The sequence below is a fragment of the Humulus lupulus genome, chromosome 2 (genome assembly GCF_963169125.1).
Source record: "Humulus lupulus chromosome 2, drHumLupu1.1, whole genome shotgun sequence".
Lineage (NCBI taxonomy): Eukaryota > Viridiplantae > Streptophyta > Magnoliopsida > Rosales > Cannabaceae > Humulus > Humulus lupulus.
Window position 1 is genome coordinate 217,070,617 of NC_084794.1, and position 10,609 is coordinate 217,081,225.

Here is a 10,609-nt window from a genome sequence, read left to right on the forward strand (position 1 = left end):
TTGGGATTTGATGTAAGCTTTCATTCCAACTTTCAAGTAAGGATAGTTAGAATCATTAAATACTGGAGGAAGAGTTATAGAACCACCTTGTGCAAAAAAAGATATTTCACAAGGTACAAAACAAACGAAAAAAATACAAGATCGCACTAAGAGTTTAGTGACCTGCTCTAATACCAATTGAAATTTTGTATTTTATGATTACCAAGTGATTAGAGTAAGACAACTTAAATAAATGTGGAATATTGATTAAGTTTTTTAAACCGATTCAAAGTTGTTATCACAATTGTTTCGAATGTTGAGACAGAAACATAAAAACAGGTAAAAATCTACACACAAGAGTTTTTACATGGTTCAAAAATCCTTTTGCATAACCTTCATCCACGAGGCCACGCCCAGAGAATAAACCAATTAGTAAAGACATAATGTGTATAAAAGCATAGACTTAAAAAAATGTAAGACTCCGTCTTAAATTTGTTGCAATCTTGTTGTACTCTTCTCTACGAATCTGGTTTTGATGAAACGTTGATTCTCTTGAAATCCCTTCAAAGAAAAGCGAGTGCTCTCTTCCTCCCGAATTGAGACTTTGATGAAATCTTCTCCTGAAGATCCTTAGGAACACGTTCACAAGAGATACCACCTATTTACAAGGAACAAGATAGATGTATGGACAAGTGCACTTGGCATACACACAAAGATTAAGGTGAACAACTTAATTTTACAAAGAAAAATACTCTTCAAAATAATAACAAGTGTTTACAAAATTCAAAATGGAAGATGTGATTTTTCCATAGGCTTTGGCAAGGTATTAATAGGTGAGAAAGTCGACCAAGGCCAACTCTTTCTGAAATTTTGTAATCAATACAAGAATATTTGCAAATTTCTTTGACTTAGAAAATCTGCCAGCCAGATTGATTCTGTTTCGACAAAATAGGAAACTATTGAGTCAGCAGAAGCATCCGTCTTATCTGGCTTAACGAACTTGATCATTTCTTTTGACCATGTTCATTTTCGAAACATTCTTATCCCGCGAAAACATAATCCCTGAAAATACTCACACAGAATAAGTCAAATACATTATTCTACCAATAAATATTATTTTGTGATAAATATGGTAAAAATAATGTATTCACACTAAAAGGATTTTCACATTATGAAGAGTTGAATCAAGTGACAACTAATTCATAAATCAAGTAAAATAACTTACAAATCAATTTAGATATGCCACGATTTTATAAATGACTTTAAAATATTTTATCTAATATTAAGTTAGCCAATCAAAGGATTTTAAATAAAAAAATTTGGGGCCCACGTGTGTAAAAATGTACGATTCACCATGGTAGTGCACAAAAACATGCACCATTATAGCTATGCCATATATATTTATGTGTAGCAAATACAAAAAAGTTTGATAATATTTTTATGCAATAAAAACTCAATGAAAATGACTTCTCATGACTAAAAATGAATCATCATGGAATTATAAAATAACATTGGTGAAAACAGAATTCCTATAAAAAAGTACAAAAATTTAAAATAAAATCGTTAAAAAAACAAAGTAGTCTGCCAAAAAGAAAATCTGATTGTGAGAAAGAGAAGAAAACCTGAGGAAGAGTTCTTGAAGAAAATAATGGGATTGCCGCTGTGAAGGAAGAGATCAAGATTGTTGTGCCCAGTTATGGTTGCAGTTGTAGAAGAAGAAGCAAACCCACAAGACATTGTTCAAGTTGATATCCAAAAATATTTCAATTATATCAATCTCCTCTAACTTTGTTTGGTTGCAAATTGTGTTCATAAGTTTCTTATGACTTGGTCTTGATATAAACTCTGGGATCTTTTGGTTGCAACGGCTATGATGTCTCCATTTATACTGAACATCCAAAGCCCGAATCACTCCTATGCATAAGGGACAATTAACAAACATCGTGCAATGCCCTGGATAGCTAAGACCATTACACTGTGTATTTTAAATAGTGCTGGACTTGTTAATCAAGCCGTTTGGACATGAACGTGCTACTAAAGTTAATTAACGGATTAGAGTTAAAAGATTTGATCATAGAAATAGTTGTTTTCATTAAAAAGTTGAGTCTGTAAATGGGATCCCAAAAATAGGTGCTTACAAGGCATTTATAACTCTCAAAATGATTACAATTAAAGTCAGCCTAAGTGGCAAAATCAAGTTTGGCTCTAGTCCTTGTTGATCCATCGGCCGTGGCGGTCGAGCAACTGCAAATGTACACGCCGCCCCTAAAGCTCTCCAACTCACGGCTGGTTTAGCTTTCCCTTTCCCTTACCTGCACCACATAGCTCCTGTGAGCCAAGGCTCAACAAGAAAATGTAATTCACAAATACAAACGAACAAAAATATATAAATTGTACACTGGAATCGTTTAGTTCAAGAACAACAGATCATACACAATAAGCTAGGCAATAATAATAATCTGCTCAATTCAACATATAATTCAATCACAGCATTCAACACAGTTAGTTAAGTGCAAAAATGCACTTATGTTTATTCAGAGACATTTTGGCCCAACGTCCTTAGGCCGAGCTTTTGGTTATTTAGCTGACCCTGACACACTTAGGCCGAGCTACATTCTGCACGCTTAACATCAGCCCTGACTCCCTTAGGTTGTACTTTCAGATCAAATATAACAAATGAATAGATTGCGAAACACACAATCGATTGCAGCACAAACAAACATGCCTATCCAGATATTCTCAAATACAGATTTATTCACAATCATAAGCATATTTGTTAACAGGGGTCCAAACCCCAATCGCAACCCGGGTGCAATTTTCTTACCTCGAGTCCCGAGCTGAAAGTGTAAGGTGATCCCGAGCACGATCCCTAATTCCAAGCCTTAACGGTAAACTTTAGAGACGATTTTGACCCCTGAGCTAACTCCAATCTTTCTCCTAGCTTGACTACTCAGTTCTTAGCCCCAAACTTCAAAGAATTGGTGTTCTTTCTTCAACTTACCAAATTTTTCCCCAAAGAGAATGATAAAGAGGGTAAACATGAGAGAGATGACCCTTAGTGATTTTGTGTTTCTGGTCACTTCCTGAAGACTTGCCCAAGCCTATCTCTTAACACGAAAGACTAAAATGCCCCTAAACTTATCCTTAGCCTCTTATTGCCTTTAAGGGAAACCATGTCATTTACCACATTTCTCGCTAATCCTCAAGTGATCCTATAAATTCCCAATTAATCACCAAATAATTACCCATTACCCGTCCCAAATATATGTTAAGTTTTCCAAAATACCCCTAGGCTCACCCTGAGCAGGGTATTTAACCCCATTGTGACTATTCCACTAATCCGCTTACTAGGATCGTCTCGAGTCGAATACCGCAAATATATCCACATAATAATGTGGTCTCAATCATTTAACACATATACACACATTTATACCCTCAATGAGTCAAAATTACAAATATTCCCTTATTAACAAAAATGGGCCCACATGCATATCTAATACACATAAACATGCACATATATTCATATTACCATATAAATCATGTATGCCACATAGTCACATATTTAATCAATTAATTCTACACACACACGCATATATATATTTATTTATATATAAATCCAATTATACCCTCCCAGCACACTAATCAAGGCACTAAGCCTTATTAGCAATTTGGAACGTTACACACCGTTTGGTTGAACAAAACCCTTACGCATACCAAAAACATGGCTTTACTAAAAAAGAAGAAGAAAAAAGAATGTCTATTATTTTTGTAAAAAAAAAAGAATGTCTATTATTTCTTTTTTTTTCTTTTGATTATTTATTTATTTATGTTTTTTTTACTAAATGATGACAAGTGATACTATTTTGTATTTTCATATTTACTTTGTTATATGCCCTTATTAACAAAAATAGGCACACATGCATATCTAATACAATTGAACATGCACATATATTCATATTACCATATAAATCATTTATGCCACTCTTGACGGCAGAAACTCGTCAACGATATATTGATGGAAAACTCAAAGCTTGTTACAAATAATGCATGGACTGAACTTAAGAATAAATTAAGAAAGAAACATGCAGAACAACAATGGAGGAAATCTCGTTTATTGCTTTACTATCTCCCTCTACCATCCATCACCCCCTCTACTCTGAAGGATGGAGGTCTATTTATAGCTGGGCTCTAATGGCCCCTGATATATGGTGGTCCCAGGGGAAAAGAACGTACGTAGGTACATTGCCAGACTAATGGTGCAGGAAGTAGTGGTGCAGAAGGTCGTAGTGTCGGCCCTAGTACGTGGTCACGGGTGCTGAGGTAGTGCCTCCACTCTTTGTACGAGTTCGTACCACCACTACATATCAGATACAGATGTAAGGGTCACGGCTCTGTCCTCCTGAGGGTCATACACCCCGTACTCATACACGTACCTTGCACCTACTTATTGTTCTCATTTGTCAAAGACACACCTTTTCTCCAAGTTTCATTTTATTTGGCTAAGTGTTGGGGAACATACGGATTCTCCAATGGGATAGCCCGAGTCTCCTCAATGCAGCCCTCTTATTCCCCATATTGAGGCATTTATTGGGAACCCTTGTGCTAAGCTTGTGACATTAGGCTCGGGAGGCTTAAGCGTTCCTTCTCACATCAAGGGTGTATCTTGGCCCCAAGGCATTTTCCCTCACGCATGCAGGCACTTCGCGTCAAGGGAGTCTCACGCATATAGGCGTCTCGCGCATATAGGCACCTTGTGCATGGGCATCTCACGCGTACAGGCGTCTCACGCATATAGGCACCTCGTGCATGGGCGTCTTGCGCGTACAAGTATCTTGCGCATACATGCGCCTCGTGCATGGGCATCTCGCGCGTACAGGCGCCTCGTGCATGGGCGTCTCGTGCGTACAAGCATCTCGCGCATACATGTAACTTGTGCATGGGCATCTTGCGTGTGCAGGCATCTCGCGCATTTAAGCGCCTCGCACATGGGTGTCTCGCACGTATAGGCGTCTCGCGCATACAGGCGCCTCGCACATGGGTGTCTCGCGCGTACAAGCATCTCGCGCATACAGGCGCCTCGCAAGACTATGGTATCATCAAGGGTCTCGCTATGCGAGGCCTAGGGGTACGCCGGAGGGTCGTGCAAGTGCATGCCAATGAAGCTCATGGACCTTGCACTGAGATGCATGGTACCCGCGCCTATGCCACTGGGGAGCTGAGAGCCTTACTAGACCTCCTTCGTACATGCCAAGGTCTCGAAGGCATGAAGGTCTCGTTATGTAAGACCCAACACACCTAGATGGGAAGTACATCCCTGTGCCCACATTTTGTGTGAAGGAACAAGGGTCTCGCTAGGCCTCACACCCGCGCATGAGGATTGGGCCTCGCTATGCGAGGCCCTTGGCCAAGTCCGAGGGAGGTGGCACGCCTATGCGCCTGCCTAAGCATCTTCGCCCGAGGAGTCTGAAGGAGAGGTGCACCCTTGTGCCTGCAGGTGGCTGGTGCCTCTCTATGCGAGGCCCTCGGACTCTGTGAGGCACTACGCCAGGCCTTCTTCTCGAGTGCCTTGCTTCTTTAACGATTTTCCCATACTCACAGCACGGAATGACTTCGTGAGGCCTGGGGCCTCGAAATGTGTGGCCTCTTGGTGGCATGTAATAACCATCTGCCTCTATCATGTACTCGATGCCTTCGGTGCCCCTTAGCCGTTTACTTCAATAAGGGATTGGACCTTTTTTCCTTGGTGGATTTTTGGCATCCACAGCCACATAGTCACACATTTAATCAATTAATTCTACACACACACATATATATCCAATTATACCCTCCCAATACACTAATCAAAGCACTAAGCCTTATTAGCAATTTGGGACGTTACACACCGTTTGGTTGAACAAAACCCTTACGCATACCAAAAACATGGCTTTACTAAAGAAGAAGAAGAAGATGAAGAAGAAGAAAAAAGAATGTCTATTATTTTTGTAAAAAAAAAATGTCTATTATTTCTTTTATTTTCTTTTGATTATTTATTTATTTATTTATCTTTTTTTACTAAATAATTATAAGTGATACTATTTTGTATTATCATATTTACTTTGTTATATTTATTTAGAAAAATTTGCGGCAAAATCAACAAGTAGTCTAAAAAATTAAACATAAATCATTAAATAATTATTTTTTGCAGCAAAAATTAGTAAGTAGTTAAAATGTCGCACTTAAGTCATCAAGTAGTTTTTTTTTACAGCAAAAGTTAGTAAGTAGTCTGTTATGTTGCACTTAAGTCACTAAGTAGTTTTTTTGTTGTTGTTGCAAAAGTCATATTTTACATCAATTTTATTTATATTTTAATTAATTAATATAATCTAAAAAATTTCTAACTTTGAAAAGTTATATAAAATCTATTTTAAAAATAAAAAAATAATTTAAATTTTGTAACATGAAAAAATTATTCAATTTTATTTAAGCTAACTTTTAGAAAATTTTAGAACTTAAATTGAACTAAAACTTAGTTTTGGTAATTATTAGTGTTGGCTGGCTTTTTCGTCAACTACCAAATTAAAAGTAAAAACTTAAAGAAGAAGAATAAGAGCACCATATTTTACATGGTCCATGTTATTAATTAACTCTAGTCCACGAGTCACTTATATTTAGGATGAAGAAGAACTTACAAAGCTCAAGTTCTCTTGGTTTTCAGGCAATGTATGTGCTCACTTTGAAAAATGGGAATAAGATCCTTTAAAAAATGTGCCCTAGCCCTATTTATAAGCAACTATGAATATTAAGCTCATTAATTGGAGCTGATTATAATTATCTCTCTTTTAATGAGGGTTGTTGTTACATAAATGAATACATTCTACATTTACTAAGCTCGTGGGCCCCATTGTATCTCGTTGGGCCTAATACGAGGAAGTTCAACGCACTACTTTATTGAGGAAAACGCCCTTGACAGTGTCAAGGTGGTAGCTGCATGTTTTTTCATGTCACGCAGCGTCATGAGACATTCCCTTTGTCGCTTGTACAGGATCGATGACACGATCTCTGTTACAATTGGGTGTCAGATAGCTATCTGTGGTCCAAAGCGCCTCTCAGCTTGACACCTCGCAACTGTTTTTCTCCTCCGGAGAAGGGTTCTCACACACTTGGAGGGATTGGTCACAACCTAAAGGCCATTGGAGCATTACTCTTTGACCAAGTAGACTCAACTCCCATGGAGCCTTAAACAACTTTCATGGAGCTTTAAACACTGTTAATTTATTCCACATGTCAATTGGTGAAAACACATTCAACAATTAGTTTTAACGTTAGAGAAATGTTAAAGAACACCCTAGGGTGCCCAACACCTTATACTGTTATTGGTGCAAGTTAATATTAACTCTCACATATTTCAAATAAATTAAAATATATTAGACCCGATACTAAATTACATAAATAACAATATGCCACAACCTATGGTGTTGGACACCCTAAAGTGTCTTATAGCAATGCTCTTTAATGTTAATATATAGCCTAAAGGTATAAAACAATATAATATAAATTATATTATTATTTTGGGAAGCTATTTTTTTCTTGAAAATGAATAATTCATAGATTAAGAAGCAAATCTTATCCACTAAGGCAAGCTTAGTGGGCAAATGGGTATGGGATTTCAGAGGCTGACCCAAGTTTAAAAATGGCTAGAGTATATGCACACACTCACTAATATTATTGTGCTATCAATTAACAAAAAAAAGGCAAATCCTCATTTTTATCCAAATGGTCATACATCATACATTTAGTATTCTCAAACGACGTAAAAAGATGCAACCAAAACTCAAGCCTAAAGCATCACAAAGCCTAAAATTGTCATAGTATTGGGCCAATTAAATCCCCTCACGATAATGCAATGACAAGGACCAAACGTGACAAAATGAACAAAACACTAGGGGTGCACACTGGTCGGGTTTAACATATTTCAGATTTTCGGGTTCGGATTTTGAAAAATATCTACCAAATCTGTTCCGAATATATACGGATTTGGCACGGATTCGGGTTTCGAGTGTCAAGCTAATTTCAGCCGAATTCAGACTTCACCCGAATTGGGCCTCGACCCAGTTAAAATTGAAATTTATCATTTTAAAAAATATATATTTTTATTACTTTTTTAAAGTTAAAATTTTGAGATAAGGTGTTGGACCCCATTATTTTAATTATTATTAAAATAACTAAATTATAATTACATTTGTATCATATTTTTTAAAATATGAAGGATTTGGACCTATTTTTTTTCTCAGTTTTATTATTCTATTTGAGATTGTAATTGAGAAATTATAAGAAATGGCCTAAAATAAAGCCATCAAGAAGCTAATGTCTTCATTTTTAAAATTGTAGATAAATGACCATTTTACATTGTTGATTACCTAAATTACCCTTTTTTATAATTTATTTATTTATTTAGGACTATATGATTTTAATATAGTGGTATATGTATATTAGTTTTGTTTAATTGGTTTTTATTTTAAAGTTATATTGATTTTTTAAGTTTTTTATAAGTTGTTGGTATATTATTTTCCAATTAGTGTATATATTTTTTGTGGTATGGTATATAATTTTTTTTTGTGATATTTAATTTATATTTTATTATACATAGTGGTAGTATATAATTTTGTATCATTGTATATACATTTTAATGGTAGTATATAACTTTGTTAGCATAGTATATACATTTTTTAGTAATAATTTTGTAAGTTTTGATGGTATATTATTTTTCAACTCAATATATATATTTTGTAGTATGGTATATCATTCAACAACCCATAAAAAACGAAAAAAAATCAAAATAACTTTAAAATAAAAACTAATATACATATACCATAATATTAAAATATTTAGAATAAAATAGTAATTTGTTAAAAGGTGTATTTGATAATATGCGATATTAAATAGATGATTAGGCTATTTTACTACAAAATTAAAAACATGGACATTTACTTACTTTCACACAATATTAATGGTCATTTTGCACCATGCCCCATTGTAATTTAAGCTTTGGACTTGAATTGTTTTATTATGTTATATTAGTTCTTAATTAATTTTGAAAAAAAAAACCTGTAAAATAATTACACAAATTATAAAATTCTTTATATATCCAAGATATATTTTTTAGCTATTGCACTCGTCAAAAAAAAAAAAAAACTACTACATATAATAATTGATTTAAATTCAAACTCATACAAAAAAATAAAAAAAACAAAAGAAATGAAAATTCCTAATCTCATATAAATCAACTTATTGAACAAACACATTAATACTAGAAAATTTACATAAATGCTCATTCAGGAAACAAAAACCAATAGAGAAAAAACTAGGAACCAATCTGAAAAAAAAAAAACTAAGAACATAAATGAAAAAAAACTCTACATTATTCTGTCTGAAAAAACTAAGAACACAAATGAAAATTTTTATCTTTCAATCAACATTTGTATCTCCTATCCATTTTTTAAAAAAAAACAGTAAGCATAATACATATACAATACAAAATATAAATAAGATGAGATCAAAAACAAAATAGAGAAACATATAATCTCTCAAATCATCAACAACATAAACCACATACATTTTTTAAATTTCATATAAAAGTACTCTAACTCTTGCAAATCAAAACAGAGAAACATTATGTTGTTTAAAAAAGAAACACTATGAAACATTTTCTCAAATACCTACCTAATGTAAATGGACAAAAACAAGCTTGGGATGCTCTATGTTTTCGTCGAGAATCAAGAGAAGATGGGCAACTTGGGTGGCTCCGAGAATGTGAGAAGAAGGGTCTATGATGAGATCCGAGATTGAGAAAGGGAGGATCGACAATGGGAGAGGGGCGACGGGCTGTGACAGTGACCGTGAGAGATGAGCTCCGAGATTGAGGGAGGACACCTCGTGGGTGAAAGGTGTGTAGCTGGCCGTGAGAGAGAAGGATGGATAGAGACAAGAGAAAGCAAAAATGGTGAGAGAGACGATTAGAGGAAGGCGGCTGGGTGAGTTAGAGTTTGAGAAAAGAAAAACATATTTAGGTTTAGGGTTAGCAAATAGTCTTAACATACATATATATTTATATTTTTTTAATATTGTATTGGGTGTCAGGTTTACACCCAAAATCTGAAATTTACATATTTGAAATCTGAACCCGGTCCAAAATTTTGGGTTTCGGGCCAAGTTTAATTTGATAGAATGTTTTATTTTTTTGGATTTTTGGATTGCGGGTCGGACGAGTTTTTCAGGTTTTTTTGAACTTTATGTTCACCCATACGAAACACCATACTAAAAGCATGAGAAATTTATTAGCAAAACTAAAAAACTAAAATAAAACAACATAGAAGGCATCCAAAACAACAACACTCCGATATGAAGGAGCGACACCAAATGAAAACGAGACTACATCACCCCAAGCAAACTATATTAACACTCTAACTTAAATTTTATTATATTTATGAAAGATATTTTATTGTTTATAATTACACTATATAATTTTTGTTTATAGTTACTCTCTATATAATTCCAACTACGTCTTGAATTAGGTACTTTTTTTTTCTTCTAAAAATAAATTTCAAATAAAATTATGCAACCCATTTCTTGAGAATATAGAGTTTCTTACATG

The 10,609-nt window shown here is 34.7% G+C and overlaps 1 long non-coding RNA gene across 1 annotated transcript; it reads right to left on the reverse strand.

The window, feature by feature from the left end:
* Positions 1 to 325: 325 nt before the first annotated feature.
* Positions 326 to 10,050, reverse strand: LOC133818960 (uncharacterized). Its single transcript, XR_009886170.1, has 3 exons — positions 9,679 to 10,050; positions 1,602 to 2,291; positions 326 to 1,041 (listed from the first exon to the last, which is right to left on the reverse strand). It is a non-coding gene; the product is annotated as an uncharacterized LOC133818960 (long non-coding RNA).
* Between the last annotated feature and the right edge of the window lie 559 nt (positions 10,051 to 10,609).